We start from the raw sequence: 22,892 nt of genomic DNA on the forward strand, positions 1-22,892 counted from the left end.
GCGAACAAGCAGTTAATTGACATCCTCATGAATTACTGGTGAGTGCTAATAATGGCGGCTTAGCCGAAAACGTTTATCTCCCTTGTGACACATAGCATGATCCACTACCTATAGCTTCTCGTGTTTTGTGTCTACATATGGCCGTCGTGATGGTATTTATCGTACAGTTGGCGATTTGAAGTATTCAAACACTATTCGGAAAACATTCGTATTCACAAATAACGACTATTCGACTCAAACACGTAGTCGAATAGGACTATATTCTATTCATTATTCGAAAATGACTAATATTCACGCACATTTATTCGGTACATACAAAGTGCCTATACACTTTTATCACAACAACCGCTAAAATTTGTAAGAAGAGTTACCAGGTTGTTTTTACTTAAATTTTATGTACTTCTTTATGCTAATTCCTAATATAACATTTTTCGGAGAAAATATAGGAGTAATTTGTAGGTAATTATGGAGCCTTGCGTCAGGCTGTGAGACGAATGCAGCAGTGTTTGTGTCCTAGTTATCCACAAATTTCTCTTGCAGGGTTTACTTTGATTGATATTTCATTTAGAAGTGTAACATCAAAACGAAAAGAAAGACACTCAAGCCAGCACAGTAGTCACACATAAATTTTATTAGGTGCATTTAGAAAGACTGCTGTAACAACCGCTTAACCTGTAAGCGCCAACATCCATGTCTTTACGTAAAAACCACCGTGTTGTTTGCGCACCGGGTTCAGAAAGACCCCTGCTCGCTGGATCTCAGCAGACAAATCGTCGTGCCCGTCGGTCGTGCTCCCGTCTTATCTTTCCGTCGCAGATCTTCTCGCCGAAACCTGTGGATCACCGCTGCTTTTTTTTTTTTTTTGCCTGCGCCAGCTTATCTGATAAAACAGCCCTTCAAGCATGAGTTTGAAGGCAGCCAAGGTTCCAACGGGGGGCTCATACATATCAAGCCCCGCCGAAGAGTATTCCGCGCGACCTACTTCTTTACTCTCTCACTGTCTTCCCTAGGGACGGAGAATTTCCCCTGGCTGCGTCCTGGGGACAAGGTCCTTCGCTCCGCGCACAAAGCGACGACGCTGAAATGACATGATCGGCGGGAAAGCGACGGCCTTCCTGCCACCTCGTTTACAGCGCATTATTCAAACGAGGGCTGACGTTTTCGAGGCCAGAGGACATACGCTTCTCAACGCACGATTTCTCTGCGCATATTTCTTGCTTTTTTTTCTGTTTCTTTGTAGAAAACGAAGCTCCATTGTGATGTACGCCTGCATGCATGGTGACACTTGTTGTGCCGGGCGAGGTTAACGTGACCAACGTACTCTTTACGGATAACAATGAAAGAGGATAAGTAGAACGAAGAGCGCCGTGGCTATGGAAACATCTAGCAGGGGGAACGCAGGATGTCTTGCTGCCAGGAAATAACTTGTGGCAGTTTCAGGCCATGGGGATCGTTAATTATTAACAAGTCGTTACTGACAAGATGCCTAAGCTCTGACTACATTTCTGTCAACCTCTTCTCTGTCGACAAAGACTTCGTCGACCTTTTCTCTGCACACTTCATGGTTCCCGGTTGTCACAATGAGACCAAGAAAGAGAGAGAGAGAATTTTATTCAAGGAAAGGCAGAGACGTGGGTACCAGCTAGAGCGTTCTCTAAATTTGCACCAAAATGCTTAGCATACCCTAACCCATTGCGCCACAAACGCATTTGCAGAGAGCTACACAGACGCGCCTTATATATCTAACACTCCTCCGTGTACCCGCGCTCTTGCTCGGGGCGGTGCCGCCGCCTACGAGCAGAAAAGAGAAGTACTGCATTATGACACTAACGCGCACCGACAGTGAACGCTTCGGTGGTCTCAGCACTACGACGCCTCGATGCCAGCATTCGAAGGGACGCTGGCATCAAGAAGCACTACCAACGCCACCTAGGTGGCGTTGGTAGTGGCGTTCACCGTACTCAGCACAGCGGAGCGTGGCCTCCGCAATTAGCTCTGAAAATGTTTCTGAAGTTGATCGCGGAGGCTGCAATTACGACGCGCTGTACGCGCTGATTTGACTCGGTGACGATTCAGTTACGTGCTTTGTCTTGCGCGTTGTATTAGTGTGTCAGTTACGTGCTTCGTTATTCGCGTTGTGCTAGCGTGTGCAGCGTAGTGCAGCTTCCATATGCACGACGGTTGCTCATGGTCATTTTTTCTAAATATGGCCACGCTGTCGTTACGGTGAAGAACCGAGCGCTGGCCAAAAGCGTGAGCTAAGAACTTAGCTCTTTATTGAGCTTACTTGTGCCCCAAACGACAAGTAACACTCAAAGCACAACAAAAGCGGTCAGTACAGTCGTCATTCGCCGAATCTCATCTTACGGGTCAAGTATGCCTGCTACTATTATATATACAACCGTACAATACAGAGTAATCGTTCATGCTCGCTTACATTCGAGCATGTACAGCAGTATTCGCGTCACGCGCTCCATCTGATTAGACAATACCTTTATAGCATTCCTGACAATATGTAATTTTTTTAAGCAGTAGGCCCCTATTGCGCTGAACGATAAGTTGACAACAATGATAATCTGATATAAAAAGCGGTCGCTGGCAAAGCGAAAAAAGCCGCAGTTTTCCCCGAAAGGCGAAGCATCAATTGCGATAGCAAATTAGTAGAGAGCTGTACGGAGTAAGGATTGTAGTTTTATCAGCTGCAAAGACTTGGAAACATTCGCTTACTAGCAATCATGGTGTCAGCACGCACAAGCAAACGTGAATGGATCACACTCGATGAACGCAGACAACCACTGTCAAAATGCTGGCGGGAGCAAGTGCAGCTGCGGCGAGCGAAGGTTCGTGCGGTCTATCGCTTCATTGAAAACTGATCGGCTAAAGCACAGCGTACTCAAATGTAAGAGCCGTGTGGAGATCGCTTTCAAGATAAGGTGTGCGCGACAGCCCGCAGCCGCGCAAAGTGCAAGTAGGCAGTTGCTAGCAGAGTAGAATCCACACCCCTCCCTCCCGTGCTGCCTTCCCGCTTTCCTTCTTTCGCGTGGGTGACTGTGCCGCCAGTTCCCCTTGCACCCGGTCGCAGGATACGCATTTGGTGCCACAGCTAAACGTCACCTACCCTCTCCCTCCCATCCCCCCACGGCCTTTCGCGCGACGGAAGACATCGCGTTTGCTCTCCGCCATGCGTTCGCTATCCGTGAAAGCGCGCGTCTCTCGCGCGCTCTCACTCGCACATACAGCATACGGCGCGCGGCGACGATTTTATCGCCCTTGGACTTTATACGGAACCTCACGGCGACGGCGACGGTGACGACGATGACGTTGACGATGATGACGACGACAACGACGGCGACGCCCACGGCAGAAATCCGCTTGGAGTGTCCATATAATTGCTATCGCAATAAAATAATATACGCGTGTCAATATAAACCAACGTGACTCCCACCCTGTAGTATTCGCTACCTCGACCTCACGAGACAATGCGAAACTCGGGCTACAGAATGTATAGAGAGACCTATAAGAGATCTAAAGCTGCTGCAACGAAGTGGAACAATTGCGTACGTCCTTTAGTAGGACACCGAATATCGAACTTGAGGGTCCACTCTCGACTTAATCCCACCCATGGGGGTACGCCGTAACGAAAGCGCCGTACATATTGGGGCAACCAACGCTTTTGAGGCCTTCCCCTTTTACTCGTTGGCCGTTGACCGGATTATTAAGGGCCCACTGCCCCCGGCCGGAGAAACCATTAACCCGGCACGCCCAGTGAACCAATGTGCATATACGTTTATTGCGACTTTCTTTGTATGATTCCTTGATTCTTCGCACGATCTGTTGCAGAGGGGAGACTTGTGCCCGCAAGCTTCGAGGCATTGACCAGGTTAGTCTGAATAGCTGGAGGCGAGTAAGCAACGCAAGAAACTTTGATTTATGTAAAGAACAGCGTAGCAAACTGTTCGTAGTCCTGCATCTTCTCCGACCCCTTGGTTGCGAATGAATGCTGACCGTTGCGTCAATGCCTCGCTGTAATGATTCCACCAGAAAGCAGCTTTTTATGAAAAGCATCATTCTGCTGTGCGCGATTTCTGTTTTAGAGGACAAGGCCAAAGAGATGCAGTTGCCGGCGAAACATCTAAAAAAATTTCAGACCGGTGTAGTTGTCTTTAGTAAGCAATAGAAGAAACAAGACTGCCGCAAACGTTGTTATTTTAATAAAGATGAAAAGTGTATACATCTGCTATTGTGTTTTGAAGTAAGCTTGAGAGATATGTATGGTGCCTGACTATCGGTGACGCAAGCGATGCATGATAAATTATTACCGAAATTATTTCTGACTGCATCAACTGTCGAATACGCTCCTCTTGCTCTCCGAATATTTTGTCATCGAATTGGCAACTACTTAGAAATACCAACAAGCAAACTACTAGAAGCGAAGCTGTTTCTACGCTCTCAACTAATATAGCTCAGTGACAAACCAGCAGATCCAATAAAATTTTACCCGCCATTCAAAATAAGTTTTAAATAAGCCCGTTGATACCTGGTTCTTTACTGGAGTGAAAAAATATAATTAACAAATATGAAAATAAGTAAGAAAATAAATGAGTAAATAAATAATTAAATGCTACGAGTAGCTAAAGAACACAAAGACTATGCTATTTGATTTGCAGGTATTCTGGAAATAACTTGTAGGCTGCTCCCGTATTTCCTTTCATATATGCATTGCATAAAGCATAAAAACTGCCTTGCCTACGTTGAGGCGTGTAGGCAGTCGGGCTCCTTATCGCGCTTCGCGCTCGACACGCTGCGCCACCTACTAGCACCGCCGCAATGTCCGCGCGTGCGCTTGCATGAATACACATTTAGACAAGGTTGTCTTACTATGAAATTTGTCCCACGTAACTTGTTCCCATAGGGTTTGTCACTATATTACCTAGAGGGAAATCTGGCGCTGCTGCGCTGTGGTATGCATGGGAATGCCGATATATTGTGACTTCGGATTGGCATCGTTCTCGTATAGCCAGGACGCCTTGAAGATGCGCCTGGCTAGCACCGTTCCACCTGTCACAATGATTAATTTTCTGCAGAAACAGCACGTAAAAAGCCGTTTTAGCTTTATTATTACACAAAAACATGTTTTGTTTAATTTTGAGGATTTTAATTGGATGTATAATTATATTAAACGTAAAAAGTATCAGCTGGCCGCTAAAGTTAGAGGACAGACGACAAGATTCTCGCTCGCTTTTTAATAACTTATCGCCTGTTCTTGCTTGTATACTGATTTTGTTTTAAGAACGCATTATTTGTGTAGCCATATTCACGTTTTAGATGAAGCCTCGTACAACACCAGTCAACGCAAGCCTCGCAACACACATCCCGTCATTCTTATGACGGTACAGCGCCCTTTAAGAATCTCGCATAGACGGTGGTGCCAGAGATTACCCTCTAGGTGTGAGAGTGAGAAACTCCATGCTTGTGCCAAACTTCAAAAAATATACATATTCAAATGCCACATAGCTGGACAGAACCAAGGTAATGTTGTTTGCGCTCGTTTGTAGCAATTCATGCTATATTTTTTGTATTTTGCCTAATTACATAGACGTTATCAACCAACTTCTCAAATATTCTATTGAGAGCAGAAGTATCAATGAGAAAATTGTATACCACCCTGAAAAATTGCAGATCCGGCATTCTGTTGCGCAATACGTGCTACATAAGTCTTTTTTCCAAGTCTGAAGGAAAAGGCCACGAAACCGAAGAAAGTGCTGCGCGACTAGTCTCGCGGCAACTTTTTTGTTCCTGTTGTTCTCGCACGCTCACGTTGCGTATGCTCACGCGGAGATCATGGCCTCCGAAATCGTAATGGCGTCCCGATCTAGGAGGCCACCATGCGCAGATATACGCATCAGCGGTGTAAAGCCTAACGAGGAACTATGACATTGCACTAAATTTAGCATACGAGAATTTCGCACACAATGGGACCACGGTCTGAAAACAGCACAGGTAAAAAAAAAAAAAGAAATTGCGGCAGAAGACGACCTCAAGATGACTGTCTACGTTAGTGCAATTAGAACTGAAGCAATGCAGCGATAATGCATCATATTTCCACCACCGAAACGTGTCATGTAAGAGGCGTGTACTGGTACGAACACACTAGAGCTGCGGGGTTTTGTTACCGATAATTACATTGAGCGGCACATGCGTCTCTTCTAAGCTTGAGCGTAACTGGCAGGAATGTTTGTTTTTCAAACACTGCGAGTGTGCTGTCGACCAAAAAGGTTTACGGACCAAGAGATATGAGAAAAAGCTCTCTCTCCGCAACCTCATAACGCAGCCTGGTTCTCCCATTTCCAGCTTCTACTGATATATGCGAACAACATTGTGATGCACATGTTTTACTGGCTACTTTTAAAGGCTGCTCGGATATTCAGCTTTTTCTCAGATCCATTGATGCGCAAACTTTCTTGGTCGACTGTACGTATCGGTAATTGCTTTAAGCCGCGCATCAGCGAAAGTTAGCGGGATAATTGAATATCTTGAAACACCGACCTTAGAGCACCTCGCTAGCCATATATAATTATACTTTTTCGCCGAGAACGCTGAGTAAGCGCTTTCAACGAAAATCGACTATCTATGAATGGTTGTAGCTTGTGATAAATTATCACTGACATTGCTCCCTATACCTACCTTAGACGATGGGCTGCAATTAAGCTGTGAAGGCGTCACGGTCTGCTTACTTGCCTATACTGGCTGCAGGTGACGTGAAAAGCACGGGCGTTAATCAAGAGTTGATCTGCTGTGTGTGTTGCCGACCGGGAACATTTTTATCCCGCTAACTCAGGTAGATTATCTCGTAGTTGCATGGGATAGGTGGCGCTTGGAAAGTTGCGTAATATCCTGAAAAGATAAATGGTAGGCTATTCCAGTAACAGAATGTTCTGCAGTGGTATTATATTAGTTGACGATTATTCCTTGACGGTATTGTAGTAATGTTTCTTAAAATAATTATATTAGACATACTTGTGACATTTACAAATATGACGGATTTTCTTGTTTGCCCGAGAGGTGCGAAATACACCAGCTGTGATCTCATGCTCGCAAAACAAAGCGCACAAAGGGTTTTCTTGAATAAAACGTTCGTGACTCATAACAGACTTCTGGGAAGAAGTAGACCCGTAACTTCGGTCTTTGTTCTCCGGAAGGTGGTCGTGAAAGTTCCATTTGCATGAAGGTTGAATGCAAAAATATTCGTGTGCATATATACACGATTAAGCCTTGCGCAATCAAATTTAGGGCTCTCCACTGTGACGTCTGTCGTGGCCCACATCTGGTTCTGGGAGGAAATTCAATTAATCAATAAATCAGTCAATGAATCAATCAATCACTCAATCAATCAATTACTCAATCAATCGTGTTCGTTCCAGAGAAACCTAACATATAGGATTGCCACTGGCGCAGGGATTTCATTCTGACTTTATCTCAGTAATAGTTTGCGAGATATTCACTATATGACCCTGTACTAAGTAACCGGCTAAGTGTTTACTGCGTTATGCACTAGAAGAAAATTGAATACCTTAGAAAACGACAGCTACGTGAGAAAAAAAAAGTAATCTTCACCGAAAGCATTTTGTCATGACCACACAGGTGCTGCAGAATAATTCCTAACAATAGTTCTCGATATATGCGGGTGGAAATTTCAGCGGCCTTTCCTGCCTTTCCTTTATAGTTTCTTTCTCGCCTATAGTGGACAGACGTTCTCACGTATTTTAACATCGTTATATCGATGCAGTCAAGACGCCTATCTATGCTGCGCTGGGCTACGATAAGAAAATCAGAGCGGCATCAATAAGACAAGCAGAAGAGAGGCCAGGTGAGACGAACGCTACACACAAAAACTGTATAAAAAACTGAGAGGACAACAGAGAAAAAATCCCACGCAGAAGAAAGCTAGCTTAGGATTCCATTTTCTCACGGGATTACCGTTATATATATATATATATATATATATATATATATATATATATATATATATATATAATCTGCAGCGTGTTATGCAGTGCGCCAACCTGTCCACCAACCGGTGTGCTCGATAGCCTCGAGAATACGTAACAATAATATGTTCTGCAAAGTGGATTGGGCAGTCCGTCTCAAGTATTGCTTCTTTTAGGGCTGATGTCCTCATGGGTATCATTGTTAGCGAAGCACCAGCACGATGAAAAACTGCACCTTTATGCAATCCTCTAGTAACCGGTAACCTTGCGAAAACTGTGTAAAGTGACACGGTGGGATGTCTGGTTTCGAGTGAATGCCATGTTAACTTTTTTCATTTTTTTTTGTTGAGCATCGTTTTCTGGGCTACCCACGCTGCTTCGATTTCGTGTCGGCAGGACTCGTTTTGTAACGATTCGAAGAAAGGCGACATGTCCTATTTTGCGTCAGAGACAACTTGTACTTCAGTATAGCCTGAGCCAGTCGCCCGTTTTCTTGAATCGTTCTAGTTTCGTCAGAGAAACCTATGTGCTCATCTCTTTGCGCTTAGCATTAAAATGAATTTTTTTTTTTATTTTTTGGCACTTCGCTGCAAAAACTTTCTGAAAACTTTTTCGCACAGTCCGCCCTTTGAGTGCTTCATACTCAGCGGTATTTGCGAAATTTCTCTCGTGAAAGAATTATTGATCGTTATACTGCGGAAGCGTCCCCGTAATCAATTATGCGAGCCTTAGTTTAGTCGGGCATATGCCGTATTTTTATCCCATTAAACCAGCTATCTGCTAAAGGAAGTGCGAATATTGGCAGGTACGTCAGTGGATAAAATAGAAGAGCAAATGCTCGAAAAAAAGTTAAGGGGGAGTGCACTGCGACCGAAATTTGCTGCTGTTACGAAAGATTGTCAATATTGAAATAGTTTCGGTGATCTGGCATTCAATGAAACTTCTGAAGCGATGTAGTCTTGCAGGAAATTCGAAAAAGAGGCCATACATGAGGTTGCTCTGTCGGCGGTTAGGTTTTTTTTTTCTTCTCTAAACTGAGTTATTCACGGAAGCGCTGTGTGATATCGATTACAAGGCATAAAAGTGCATTTGTTCGTTAAATGAAGCTTGAGTTAAGAGCAGCACGAAGGCTGTTTGGATGAAGAACTACTCTCCATTGGTCGAATAAATAGGCCAATTAAACGTCAACGAGGTGTGGTTGTTTAAGATAAAAATATGAAAAATATAATTTTTGCTAACCTCCCGGTATTTTTTTTTTTTACATGGACTGTACTGACGAGAAGATTTAGTGTACAAATTACTTGATATGTGTAGATCTAAGTAACTCCAGATATTCTTTCGTATCCCGCTTAAATACTTAAGACGTTTCGATGGAAAAATAAATGAAAATAGTGACAAAACGCTTTTATCTTCCCGGAAGATGCTAAGAGGGCGTCATTTTTGCACATAAGAGGGCTGCTTGATTTGTAATTGATCCGTGATTGTACTTTTTTGAAGCTTACATATAAAGACGTCAAAAAAGAAATAAAAGGCTACAAATACACAACCCTTATGCTCAGGCTTACGTTCGAATTTGCGTGGCTTGCAACCAAAGACTGCACAAACTCGTGGTAGGTGAGGCTGCTTGTTGTACTAGTAGTAGTACTTTTATTTTTCTCATTTGACAACGCAAAGGGCCCCAGACAAATAATTAGTATTCAGTAGCTCGAGAGTGTCTGAGAGTGCTTACAGAGAACGAAAGCCAGGGCAGCAACTGTCCGCTAGAAATTCAGATACAAAGCAATAACCGCGAAGCAGTCAAGTTACACTCTATTTCAGTTACATAAAGAACACGTGGCTATATGTCGGCATTTACTGAGCAGGACAGGCGCGGAAAGAAAAAAAATATATACGAGAAAAGCCCTGTTAAGGACTTGCTCGGAAATAAAAGAGTGGAGCTACTGACCGCATCCACAAAAAATAAATTTAGCTTTTGTAATGGTAGGCTTTGTAAATTGATGTTATTTATTTCATGCTCGTTTAATATGGCCGATAATGAGGTATACCGATAATGAGGTATACAGTAAGAGTCGTGGTTTTCTTAGCTGTGATTTTATTAGGCTAGCATTACCACGCGCACTTGCTCTATACGATTACGCGTTGGGCGTGAAATAAGAATGCACGAACATGCCACGAAGACAGCGCATTGAAGGGTATATTGAACGTAATCGTGATTATAAGGTGTTGCAACTAATGCTAGGCGAGCTGGTTACTGGCGTTATGAAGCTCGCTACAGCTTCGAGGAAGACGACGATATAATCACGTATAGCACGGCGCGGGAGCTGGACATCAACTGGTTCTATACTGCCAGGGTTTCGACGGGTGGCCTTACTTTGAGGAACAAAAACACAGGCGCACAGAATAAGGCAATATCAAGAACGCGAGAATGGCAATGCCGATATTCTCAAATGTATGACTTTTTTCACAAGCCGACGGTTTGCCTCAGACCGAGCTTTCTTTCTTTCCTTGAAGAAATAATTACTTTTAACTTCTTAAGTCTGGAACTGTTTGGTTTGGGTTGGCATGGCTTGGCTTTCCTTCATTGATGGCACATACCCACTGCGGGGATTGGCCGAAATCAATATGATATCAAGAAAGAAGTTATTGCTACAGCAACAGAAAGTTTGGGGAATAAGGGAATGAAAAAAAAATTAACCGACGATAACGATACTCCATAATCCGAAATTTGAGCGCAGCTGTACACGTGTTTTCATTTCGCGATATATTGGCTGGCGCAGACAACCTGTCGCTTGCGGCACATTGCAAACGGTGCAAAATGTGGCGCGACTGCCTCGCTAATCGGGAGATCGCGAGAGAGCAGCGCGTGGGTGACGCGCGGACGCGATTCACACCAGCCGCCGCAGATAAAACTCTGCTCATGCAACGCTTTGTTTCCATGTATGATATCGGTGGACGCGCTCGCCGCATGCCATCGATGAACAGACGATGGCGCGCTACTTCGGCGCCAACGCGTATTGGTCGTCGCCGCAGAGCCCGTCTTGCGCGGCACTACGATTTTTATTGCGATAGCAATTATATGGACACTTCAACCGGATTTCTGTCGTCGTCCGTCGCCGTGAGGTTCCGTATAGATTCCAAGGGCGATAAAATCGTCGCCGCGCGCCGTATGCGCGAGCGAAAGCGCGCGGGGGACGCGCGCTATCACGGAGAGCGAACGCTCGGCGCAAGAGCAAACGTGACCGTCGCGCGAAAGACCGTGGGGGTATGGGAAGGAGGGAGGGAGGGAGGGAGGGAGGGAGGCGGGGCGGCGCTGTACTCCGGCACCAAAGGCGTATCTTGATACTCAATCTCCCACGCGAAAGCAACAAAGCGGCAGGAGGGGCGGAGGGGGGGGGGGGGGGGGGGCAGCTTCTCCTCTGCCAACAACTTCTCTGCGCTTTGCCCGGGGATGCCGGTCGTCCGCACCGTCTCTTATCTCCACACGGCTCTGACCTTTGTATGCGCTGTGCATTCGCCGCTCAGTTTCCGTTGAAGCGATAGACCGCGCTAACCTGCGCTTGCTGCCAGCGTTTTGACAGTCGTTGGCTCCGGTCATTCAGTGTGATCTATTCATGTTTGCTTGTGCGCGCTGACACCACGATTGTTAATTCAGTTAGTAAGCGAATGTGTCCAAGTTTATGCAGCCGATAAAACTACTATCCCTACTCCGAATAGCTCTCTACTAATTGCTATCGCAATCGATGCTTCGCCTTTGGGGCGAAACTGCGAGATTTTTCCTCACGCTTTCGCCATACCCTCCTCCTTCGCTTTCCGCCTCATGGTTCCGCCGCACCCCCCATAACCGCTTTCCTCCTCACGTTCTCTTCGCTATTTATTTATTTATTTATTTATTTATTTATTTATTTATTTATTTATTTATTTATTTATTTATTTATTTATTTATTTATTTCGTGTACCAGGGCCAGGGGCATTACAAAGGGGAGTGGTACGTTACATCAAATACAGAAGAAAAAAAAGTAGAGTGCAGCAAAGTGGTTAGTGAAGTACAGAAATAGATGGCTCTCGGTTATACAATCTTTATCTAAGTGTTCCTGTAGTGCTGGTTAATAAAATGTAATATGGTGCATACAGTGCAGTAATACAGTGTTACGGTAATACAAGACAGTAATACAATTTGATAGTACAAAGAAATGCTCTTGTTTATACAATGTTACTTAATACTGCCATGAAATGCTGATGGTCAACAATAGTGGCGGTTGAGGCGGGTAGGTGATTCCACTCAGCAGATGTGCGCGGAAGGAATGAATGAGACATGACATTGGTATGGCATAATGAAATTCCAACTTTGTTATTGTGATCTAACCTTGATGAAATGTATTGAGGAGGGGAGATTAGTTCGTCGCGAAGGGAAGGATGATGAACTATCTTATGAAAAAGTGAAAGCCTAAGGCCTTTACGGCGAGAGGCTAAAGATGGCAAACCAAGGTTTAATTTCATTACGGAAGTGCTGGCAGTTCGGTTATAATTAGAAAAAACAAAACGAGCAGTTATTTTGTACCATTTCTAATGAGTGAATTAGGTTTTTCTGAAAGGGATCCCAAACTGCTGCGGCGTACTCAAGCTTTGAGCGGACTAGTGACTTGAAAAGCATTAATTTTAGGGATGACGGTGCCTTAGCGAAATTGCGTTTTAGGTATCCCAGCATGCGGTTAGCATTTTTTATTACGTAAGAAGCGTGCATGGACCACGAGAGGTTGCTAGTAATATGGATACCAAGATATTTGTAGGATGAGACAGGGTTTAAGGGGAGATTATTAACATAGTAAGAAGGTAGCTGGTTAGAAGTTCTGGACACACGCATAACTTTACATTTTTTGATATTTAATTCCATTGACCATGATTGGCACCAAGTAGAAATAGCGTTAAGGTCGGATTGAAGAGAAGATGTATCAGTGTCGCATATTATTTCCCTGAATATTACGCAGTCATCGCCGAATAAATGAATTTTAGAGGAAACGCAAGAGGGCAGATCATTTATGTAAATTAAGAAAAGGAGGGGACCAAGTACCGACCCTTGAGGTACGCCGGACTGTACTCTGCTTGGCTGTGAATTTGAGTCATTAGCAAAGACAAACTGTGAATGGTTAGAAAAAAAGCACTCAAGCCATGCAAGCAGTCTGGGATCAATGTTAATTCGATTCAACTTAAACATTAGAAGATATGGCACACTCTGTCAAACACTTTCGAAAAGTCTAAAAATATACAGTCGGCAGTTGAAGAGTGGTCAAGAGTGACGTTTAGCTTATGCGTAAATAAAACTAGCTGTGTTTCACATCAATATATCTTGCGAAAGCCATGTTGCGATGGTGAAAAGAATGAATTAGTTTCAGGAAAGCTAGCAAGATTAGAGGCAAGTATATGTTCCAGCATGTTACATGGAATAGAAGTGAGCGAGATAGGGCGGTAGTTATATGGAGAATGCTTGTCAACCGACTTATGGAGTGGGATCACCTTCCCGACCTTCCATTCGGCAGGCAAAGAACCCTTGTCTAGCGACTGTTGGAATATCATTGCTAGAAAAATGGAAGAGTAACAGCTAGTGCTTTTCCAAAATTTCGCGTTTATTAAGTCATGTCCTGGAGCCGAAGACGGTTTTAAAGATGAAATAATTGATACGACGCCTGCTGGCTCAATGATCATGGGAAACATGGTAATCGCAGTCGTGCATGCATGGAAGAGTAATGTCTGTGTTTGATGAAAAATTGGGTGTGAAAACATCATTAAGTGCAGACGGACATTCATTAGTTGGGATAACATTTCCAGTGCTGTCAATCAAGGTTATGATGGCATCCGCCTTGGGGTTAATGACGCGCCAGAATTTCTTGGTGTCGGTTTTAAGCATTGATGGCAAAGTATTGCCAAGGAAGTGATCCTTGGCTTGATTAAGTGCGGCTTTCATCCCCCGATGGTTAATCATCGCAGTCTTTCATCCCCCGCTGCACTCCACGTTCGCTCTTTCATCCTTCGCTGTGGTCGTTCGCTGGGTTACGCCGAAGGACGACGCCGACGCGAAACGCAGGAACGTGCGTCTAAGTACTGGGCTCTAAATAACACAAATAATTTATCAAGACAATCGCCTTGTAACCACCAAAACTGGCTCCTTAGCAGAGAAATAGGGCAATGTGCCAGAGCGGAGGCTCTCAGAGAAAGAATGTCCGGAATAGAAAACCCTAGGAGAAGTTGTCTAATCCATGCTACTAAAATGTTTTTCCTTAACGTGGACAAACGGCGTCAGAATGAGAAACATTTGCCGTGGTTGAACGCGGTTAAACGAAGTTTGTCGAGCGATGGCACGGTTTTGCTTGCTTTGGGAAAGGACACACACGTTGCTCGGCGCCGTCAGCAACTACCGCATCTACAATTTCACCACAAGACAACACACAGGCGCTGCTCGGCACGGCAGCAACAGCGCGGGAATTTAACTTCATGCTGCGTCTCGTTTCAGCGCGAACTCACAGCGTCCAAAGCACAGCGCATACGAAGCTACCAGCACTCGGCGCACTTTGTATACATGGCAGATCGCTTTGAAGATGAGGCCCGCGCGACCGCGCAATTTGTCCACATTGCAGATCGCTTTCGAGATATGGGCGCCCACGCGGCATATATACGTAGCAGCCGCCGATATAGTGGCAGGCTAAGTCCCAGTTAACTTGGTTGAGCTTAAAGGTCAGATTTACGGAACCAGGCGTTTCTGGCGTGGCACCTGTAGTAGAAGAGCTATCGCTGCTAAAAAGAGGTATGAACCGTCTGACCGTCTCCACCGATTGAGCACAGGTGGGAGGGTGCCACATCAGCCCTGTAATAATAAAAGTTTGAGGCCGGTATACGGCAATTATATACTCGTGTAAAATTGCAATTTTTCGGATCTGGAAGGAACTTTTGTGCCAGGGAAATAGGAGGTGTCGATACTTAGCGGAATTATTTATAGTTGGGTTAAACAAGTCGTGAGTAACTGCACGTCTCCCAAATCTCGCAGTAGTTATGTAAGTTGACGCAGGAAGTAACGATACAAGAAAGGCACTGAGGCCCACTCTCGCCAGGCTGTCAGGCCTTTCATTCATAAATGAGCCCTTATGGACTGCCTACTCTGTCTTCTCTTTCTTCCACTCCATGCGATTTTCCTTTTGACAGTCTTCAACCCTTGGCAGTCCCTTCATAGCGTTTGCCTACGATAGTCAGATGATCTACTCCGGAACTTACTTTCAGCTTTGAAGCGCATCTTTCTCTTTTCCTGTATGAAGTACTTGACGGAGAAAATGTTCTTGTTTCTATTCTTCAGTCGTCTGTTTATATAGCAAGCGCCGCTAGTCGTCAAATAAGGGCGCCCATCAGCAACGACGTGTCTTGCATCGAGCGCCTTATTACGTGTTTGCTCAAAGTTTTGCAAGAAACTTCGTAAGGCTCTGCTTATAAGCCTTCTTAGCCCGCCATGTAGGGCTAAGAAAGAAAACAAATTTTGTTTTCTCGGCTTCTTGGTGAGAGGTTTCTTTTTCTTTATTCTTTATTTGTCAGCACGCCCTTCACTTGCGGGGTCTCATCAAGCGCTCAAACGCCATTCATGGGAAGTGTTCAGCGCTTTGTTTACAGCTTGTTCGGCGCTGTCGCAAGCGTTTGATCCCCGTTTCGCAGAAACTGGTCTTGATTGCCTCCATATTTTCCCGATGCAAATACAAACAAGGAGATTGCCCTTAGGGTGCGTGGAATTGCGCTGTTATGGCGGTTAGAATTCCATTGCAACTACACCCAGTTTGCAGTAAGTTTGTGTCTAACGTTTTTCACGCGAACTTGGGTCAATGGGTATGGTATGTGCCGCACATCAATGACCGACAAAAAAATCAATTGATTCACCATCCTGGCCCAGCGAAACTGTTGAAAACCACCACTATAACGGCATTGCTATTTAATGCTTTATGGCTTCTGAGTAATGGCAGTAATACTATTTTAGAGTAATCGCAGTAGTGAGAGTAATGGTAATTTTGACACCATGCCACCGCCCATAGCGGTGCTGCAACTGCATTGAAATCAGTTGATAGGCTGGTTCTTTTATACAGGGTGTTTCAGTGAACACTTTCAAAAATGTTTAAATGTTGCCTGTGGCAGATAGCACAATTCTAGTTCATGAGCTGGTCTACTTGAATAGGCGGACATAACTTGCACAAAAAAATAAATAAAAATATGTGCGCCTCTTCGTGTAGATCAGGGGCCGTATTCTGTAACGCTTCGGTTTTCGAAGGATTCGGTTTGGCGGTGGCGTCACATTGGGGCGGTCCGTTGACGTAATGAAAACAAGTGGAAGGACAGAGTCCAATCGGTGCGAAGGTTTTTTTTTTTTTTTTGTGGCAGTGAACGTCACAAACCGTCTAAAATATAGCAATTTACGAGTGCTTCTTGGTAAATAAAAATAATTTGTTCATGGTGTTGATGAGGTTTATATTTTTCATTTGAAGTCGGGTATTCGCCAACATTACAGTTATCCATAAGAAGGGAGACGTTAAAGAATTGAAGAAAAACAGACCAATTAGCTTGCTTTCAGTATTATATAAAATATTCACCAAGATAATTTCCAATAGAATAAGGGCAACACATGACTTCAGCCAAACAAGAGAACAGGCTGGCTTCAGGAAGGGATATTCTACGATGGATCATATCCATGTCATCAATCAGGTGATCGAGAAATCTGCGGAGTACACAGCAATTTTGGTTCTCCACAAGAAAAGTAGAAAGTTACCTATGAAGAAAGGGGTCAGGCAATGAGACACAATCTCTCCTATGCTATTCACTGCATGCTTATAAGAAGTATTCAAGCTCTTAGACTGGGAATTAGGAGTGAGGATCAACGGCGAATATCTCAGCAACCTTCGGTTTTCAGATGTCATTGTCCTATTCAGCAACAATGGGGAGGAATTACAACAAATGATTGAGGACCTTAACCGAGAAAGTGTAAGCATGGCGTTGAAGATTAATATGCAGAAAATAAAGTTCAATAGCCTGACAAGGGAACAAGAATTCAGGATGCCAGTCAGCCTCTAAAACCTGTAAAGGAGTACATTTATCTAGGTCAATTACTCACGGGGGACCCTGATCATGAGAAAGAAATTTACAGAAGAATAAAATTGGGTTGGAGTGCATACGGCAGGCATTGCCAAATCCTGACTGGGAGCTTACCACTGTTATTGAAAAGAAAAGTGCACAATCATTGCATTCTACTGGTGCTAACACATGGGGCAGAAACTTGGAGGTTAACAAAGAAGCTCGAGAACAAGTTAAGGAGAGCAGAAAGACTGATGGAACGAAAAATCTTAGGAGTAACGTTAACAGACAGGAAGAGAGCGATGTGGATCAGAGAACAAACGGGGATAGGCGATATTCTAGTTGACATTAAGCGGAAGAAATGGATCTGGGTAGGCAATTTAATGCGTAGGATGGATAACCGGTGGACCATTAGGGTTACAGAATGGATACCAAGAGAAGGGAAGCGCAGTCGAGGTCGACAGAAAACCAGATGGCATGATGAAGTTAGGAAATTTGCAGGCGCAAGTTGGAATACGCTAGCGCAAGACAGGGGTAATTGGAGATCGCAGGGAGAGGCCTTCGTCCTGCAGTGGACATAAATATAGGGTGATGATGATATTTTTCATTATGAAACTTGTGTGAGTTGTACTGGTGGTGAATGACTTAACGAATTTTATTTACTTCGGTTGGCCCATTTATGCCGATAGGTGAGACGTCGTACGCTAACTTCACGTTGCGGCCCCAATACACACTCAAGTTCATCGCACAGTCGGCGCGCTGTCTCTTTTGAGAATCTGAATTGTGGCCTGAATTCCTAGTCTGTCATCTCAAAGGCGTCTTGTCGACGTCGAGGTCGTCGCTGTCTATCACGGAGGCTCGCTAAAAGCACGATAACAGGCGCCACAGGCCCCGCACACGCCGTCATTTTGGTCCGAGTGCCGCGATCTTGCCCGTGCACACGGCACGCACAGGCTCTGCGCACTGGCGCACCGCGCTTCGGATCAGACCGAAGCAGCGCGCGCGGCTTCGCTTCGTAGCAGACGACAAATTCGGTTTCCGCGTGATTGAAATATGCGTGACGTCATCAAAAAATGCATTCGCGCCCTGAGGCGATGGCGTCACCCAGGCGGCGAGCAATCGCTGCGCGCAAACCGAATTCTTCAAAAACCGAAGCGTTACTAGAATACGGCCCCAGCTCATGAACTAGAATTGTGCTATCTGCCACAGGCAACATTTAAACATTTTTAAAGGTGTTCGCTGAAACACTCGGTATACGAAAGGCTAGGGCCGTTACTCTGCACGTCGCAAGCTGCCGTCGCCGCGGCAGCTTGTGCAACAGTAATATTTGCCGAGAAACGTATGCCGGGAGCGCCACGTGCTTCGCATTGCATGGAGGCGCAGGAGCACCTTATCCTCAATTATGTGTTTCGGAGGCTTGTTTTGTGCTTGTTCTTTTTCGAAACGTATGATGTTCTGTATGTTGTATGCGTGGTTCCAAAGATCGTATGCACTGTTCGCTTCACTTTGCTGAGTGCTTTTAGCCTCTGTCTTACGGGGGTATGAGCCATTGCATTTGGGGGTATGAGCGGCTGATACGTCGAGTTTTCTGTCGACGTTACGCTCCGAAGAAATTGATCCTAGCCGTAGACAGATTCGCTGTGAAATCCTTGAAAATTTCTCCGGTGCTGAGCGGAATCGAATCCGCGTCATATATATTCAGGCAATCTTGTCAGAGCATGTGTTGTCACAATCGCCGCGCGCTGATTTCGCGGCCGCGTCGCTAGGTGGCGCGACGTGTCCAGGGGGAAGCGTGCGAGAGGATCACGGCTGCAGGGCACGCCTCATACATGACGCCATTCCACGGTGGTAAATACACTGCTTCAATGCTAATCGCATCAACGTCGATGGTCATCGTGCGATGGGTTCTGTCGTAATTTATTTTTGCCTTTCACTGTTGTAATTATGGTAATGAAGCACTAAAACGACAGAAACCAACCAAGAGAAAGTGCTAAAAGAATGAATGATGTTTCGGCTTCGCTACGGAAGCCTTGTTCACAATCACAATCCCATCAACAGGTATCACTATTTCGGGCAAGCTCAGCCATAGGGTCTCTACCATTGCCACGGAGCTGGCTGTACAGCGAGCCGCTTTCATTTACATCTTAAAGCAGCCAGCGAGCTCCTGGGTCATTTTTACAGAATAACGTGCTGCCCTGTTATACCAGCTGGACTGTGATTGTGAACAAGGCTTCCGTAGCGAAGCCGAAACGTGTTTTATTCATTTTTTAGCACTTTCTCTTGGTCGGTGTCTGTCGTTTTATTGCTTATGTTTCATCCAGACCCGACGGGCTTCCGTCGAACCCTCGACTTTAATTATGGTTATGAATCGGTACAAAGAGGAACCGAGGGCCTCAATTTTTCTTAGTTTCGTCGTTTGTTGGCTTCATATGATAGTGTCTAAGGAACGCATACTACGAGAAATTAACTGTGGTTTTATTTGAGACGAAGAAGAAATAATAAGCAAAATGAAAGCGCAGACACAGAACTTGCTGCAGGCGGGTGCCGACATGGCTAGGAGAGGCCACGGGACGGTCAGATGTAATACACATGACACAAATACGCAGGAAAGTCGATGGGTGGACCGCCGCCGCTTTAGCTCAGTTGTTACTAACGATAATCGCACGCCAAATACGGAAGTTGGAGGTTGGAATATTTATTATGACCTTGTTTGTTTACCTGTTTAGTACTATTCGATTGAATTAATGGACTGACTCGTGTTTTATTGCAGAAAGCGCTGAACCTGAAGCTGATCCGTCACTCCTAGAGAAAGGTAAGCTCTGTAAAGTTTTCTGAACTCGCAGCGCATTCTACATGTACAGCTGACAACTACTCCGCTGTCAGAAGGCAGCTACTACAGAGCAACACCCTGCTGAATGCCACAGGCTTCGCTCAATCGCGCGTGGTAATTTTAGGGATAACAGGGCAGCACGTAATCCTGCAAGAATGACCCAGGAGCTCACTGGCTGCTTTAAGATGTAAGTGAAAGCGGCTCGCAGTGCAGCCAGCTCAGTGACAATGGGAGAGGCCCCGTGGTTGAACTTGCCCGAAATAGTGATACCCGTTCATGGGATCCTCACAGCCATCACAGTTGAATAAGTTCTCACTGAGGCGTCACCGTAGATGTGACGACGTTGTTCGTAGCAGCATGATTGTGTTGTAGCGTACTATACTTTAATGCTGGCACGAGGGCTCTTTGCTCACACTTTATGCCTGGCACGGCTGTAGTGATAGACCAGGCAGAGAACTTCCAAGAGGACAGTAAATGTGCAGAAGGACTGTGATAGTGATACGCTTCACTAAATCAGTGCAACAACCTAATTTCAGTTCCACATAGGTTCGAGTAAATAAGTGGAACGAATTCGCAAAAATGCTCCACTTACTTAAGAGATATGTGCAGTGATATTAAGAGTGTAGGAGCTCTTGCTGCCTTATCACGTCTCTGGGCTGATTTTCTTTTCATCGAGTTAATATCGACTGTTCTTTAGATCATAGATGGATCATAGTTCTTCAGATCATGGTTAGGTGAACACTTTGTCACAATCATTTTTTTTTCAGGTATTTTACTGCAATACTGGTGACGCCTTTTCTGCATCGAGAACGCAAGTTATTTTGGGAGCCAGTAAGGGAAATGAGTCGTAACGCGCAGCAGGAAACCAATCAGCTCTCGCTCTGTTACGAAGGAAGCTCATCAAGCTCGAAAGCTGAGCCTTCGCTCGCAATCGCAACCTGCGTGGGCGTCATGACACGTAAATATAGGCAAGGGGTACAAGACACCGTACCGCCTTCCGCTGACGTTCGACTAAACCGATCTCTCCTCCTGTCAGGGTAGCACGCACTACGTGGTCAGAATGCTTGCAGCGTTGTCAAAGCCATGGTTGCCGTTAGGCCAACAACAACCGTGGTAGGACAGTATAACCCTGAAATGTACGCTCTCTGTATTCTTCATCGCAGACAGTCTGCGATAGAGAAGACGATAAGCAGAGAGACGCTGCTGAGCAGGCGTGCTGAAAACAATGCAAGTGCAGACACCTTTGAAGAAATGCAGGATATGCAAGAAATATATAAACTGCAGCCAGTAGCGTGAAAACGGGGCAATTCGTTTGATTACATGCGACCCGTTTGATTACATGCAACCCGTTTGATTACATTCGCTCACCTGTTGACTATGGGATAAAGCTTACATATTTTCAGAATCCAAACTAAAGTAAACAAAGTTCAGCAACAAACGCAAAGCTTGGTTTCCTGCAACACCACCCAGTGATGTTGCTCTTCAGTCATTGCGGGGCTCAGAACTTGCCGATTGCGCACGCAGTAACGTGAAAGTTTTGCCGTGGCCAAGTCACGCCTCGCGTCTCCCTTCGCGAGTCTGTGGCCGCGTGGGTGTTAACCGCTGTTTCGCGTTAACCAGATAGTGTTACATCGGCAGCAAAAATACCTAGTCCGCACCACAATTAATGCTTAAAAAAAAGATTTCCGCACTTGTAAACGTCACTTCAATTGTTTTTACTTGTATGTGTGTGTGTGGACCTTACAACTCTTGTCACCATAGCTATCTTTATATTATTAGGGGAAACTTCGTTCCAGGAGTTGTGTAAATCAAATGAAGAGAAGTAAACAGCGCCGTCTCACAGGCACCAACGTCTCCTTGAACAGAAGTAGGTAATTAAAAATAAGAACCTCACGTTGTTGCTACCTACCTGCTGTACCTTTTACGCTAACACAAAGGAGCAACCAATGGTTGATAATATTACCACGCTTCAGGCAGCGCATAAGCGTGGCATACGGGGTGACGGCAGTTAGCAGGGATAGGGTGCCCGAATGCGTTCGTATAAATCGCACGCTAGTATTCGCTCACGGTAGAAGGTGTCGCCGGCGACGGGACGGTGCATCTTAAAACGTCAGAGTAAGTTGCGCGTCGAGGTTCACTTGAAGTTGTGAACGCCTGAAGTGGTGGAGCGGCCTGAAGTGCTGCTTCGTAACGTGGTGCGTCGAGCGCATGCTGCACTCCGTCAGGCAAGACGCTAGCGATGAAGTTGGCTGAAGGCTGCTGCGCCTGATGCAGCTATCGCAGGTCGTCGCGGACTACCGATTGAGTAATCTCGCGAAGTGACTCGAGGTCGGTCGTAAGAGCTCCTAGGCCACTGGTAGCAGAGGAGAGATTCACTTTCCGATCGTACTGGTGCGAGCGCTGGTGCAGGGCCTTCTCCATGGCAACGGCTTCAGTGAGAAACTCCGCAACCATTTTGGGCGATACTACGAACGATTCCACCGAAAAGCTGCTCTTTCACGCTTCGCATCACGTGAGGAAGATTCTCGTTTTCCGACATGGTAGGGTCAGCTCGCCTGGAGAGGCGCACCATGTCTTCCACGTAAATAGCCACACTCCCATTAGGTTTCTGAATGCGAGACTGGAGGGCCCATTCTGCTCGCTCTGGGCGATCGGAGCTGGCGTAGGTGTCCAAGAGCCTGCGACAGAAATTACGCCATGATGTCAGGGCGTCTTCGCGGTTCTGGAACCACGCGCGAGCATCATCCAAAAGACTGAAGTAAACGCTTCGAAGCTTCGCTTCGTCGTCCCATCCATTAACTCTGCTACGCGCTCGAAGTCCGCCAGCCAGTCTTCCTCGTCTTCAATAAGGTCGCCATGGTAGGGACTTGACATGCGCGTTTTTTGCAGCGTGTGATGAGGAGGTACCGGAGCAGCCGTGGCAGGGTTAGTCGTGGTAGTATCGGACGTGGCATCCATACCTGCCGACGTTGTCGCTGTTCTCG

The 22,892-nt window shown here is 45.5% G+C and overlaps 1 protein-coding gene across 4 annotated transcripts in view; it reads left to right on the forward strand.

The window, feature by feature from the left end:
• The window catches only part of LOC119432983 (proton-coupled folate transporter), a 611,776-nt gene that overhangs the window by 256,838 nt on the left and 332,046 nt on the right, over positions 1-22,892 (forward strand). For all 4 annotated transcript variants that reach the window (XM_049659090.1, XM_049659089.1, XM_049659088.1 and 1 more), the window contains one exon: positions 19,849-19,890. The gene's annotated coding sequence lies outside the window, so the exon portion shown is untranslated. The remainder of the gene's footprint in view (positions 1-19,848; positions 19,891-22,892) is intronic.

Source organism: Dermacentor silvarum, chromosome 11 (assembly GCF_013339745.2).
Source record: "Dermacentor silvarum isolate Dsil-2018 chromosome 11, BIME_Dsil_1.4, whole genome shotgun sequence".
NCBI classification, from domain to species: domain Eukaryota; kingdom Metazoa; phylum Arthropoda; class Arachnida; order Ixodida; family Ixodidae; genus Dermacentor; species Dermacentor silvarum.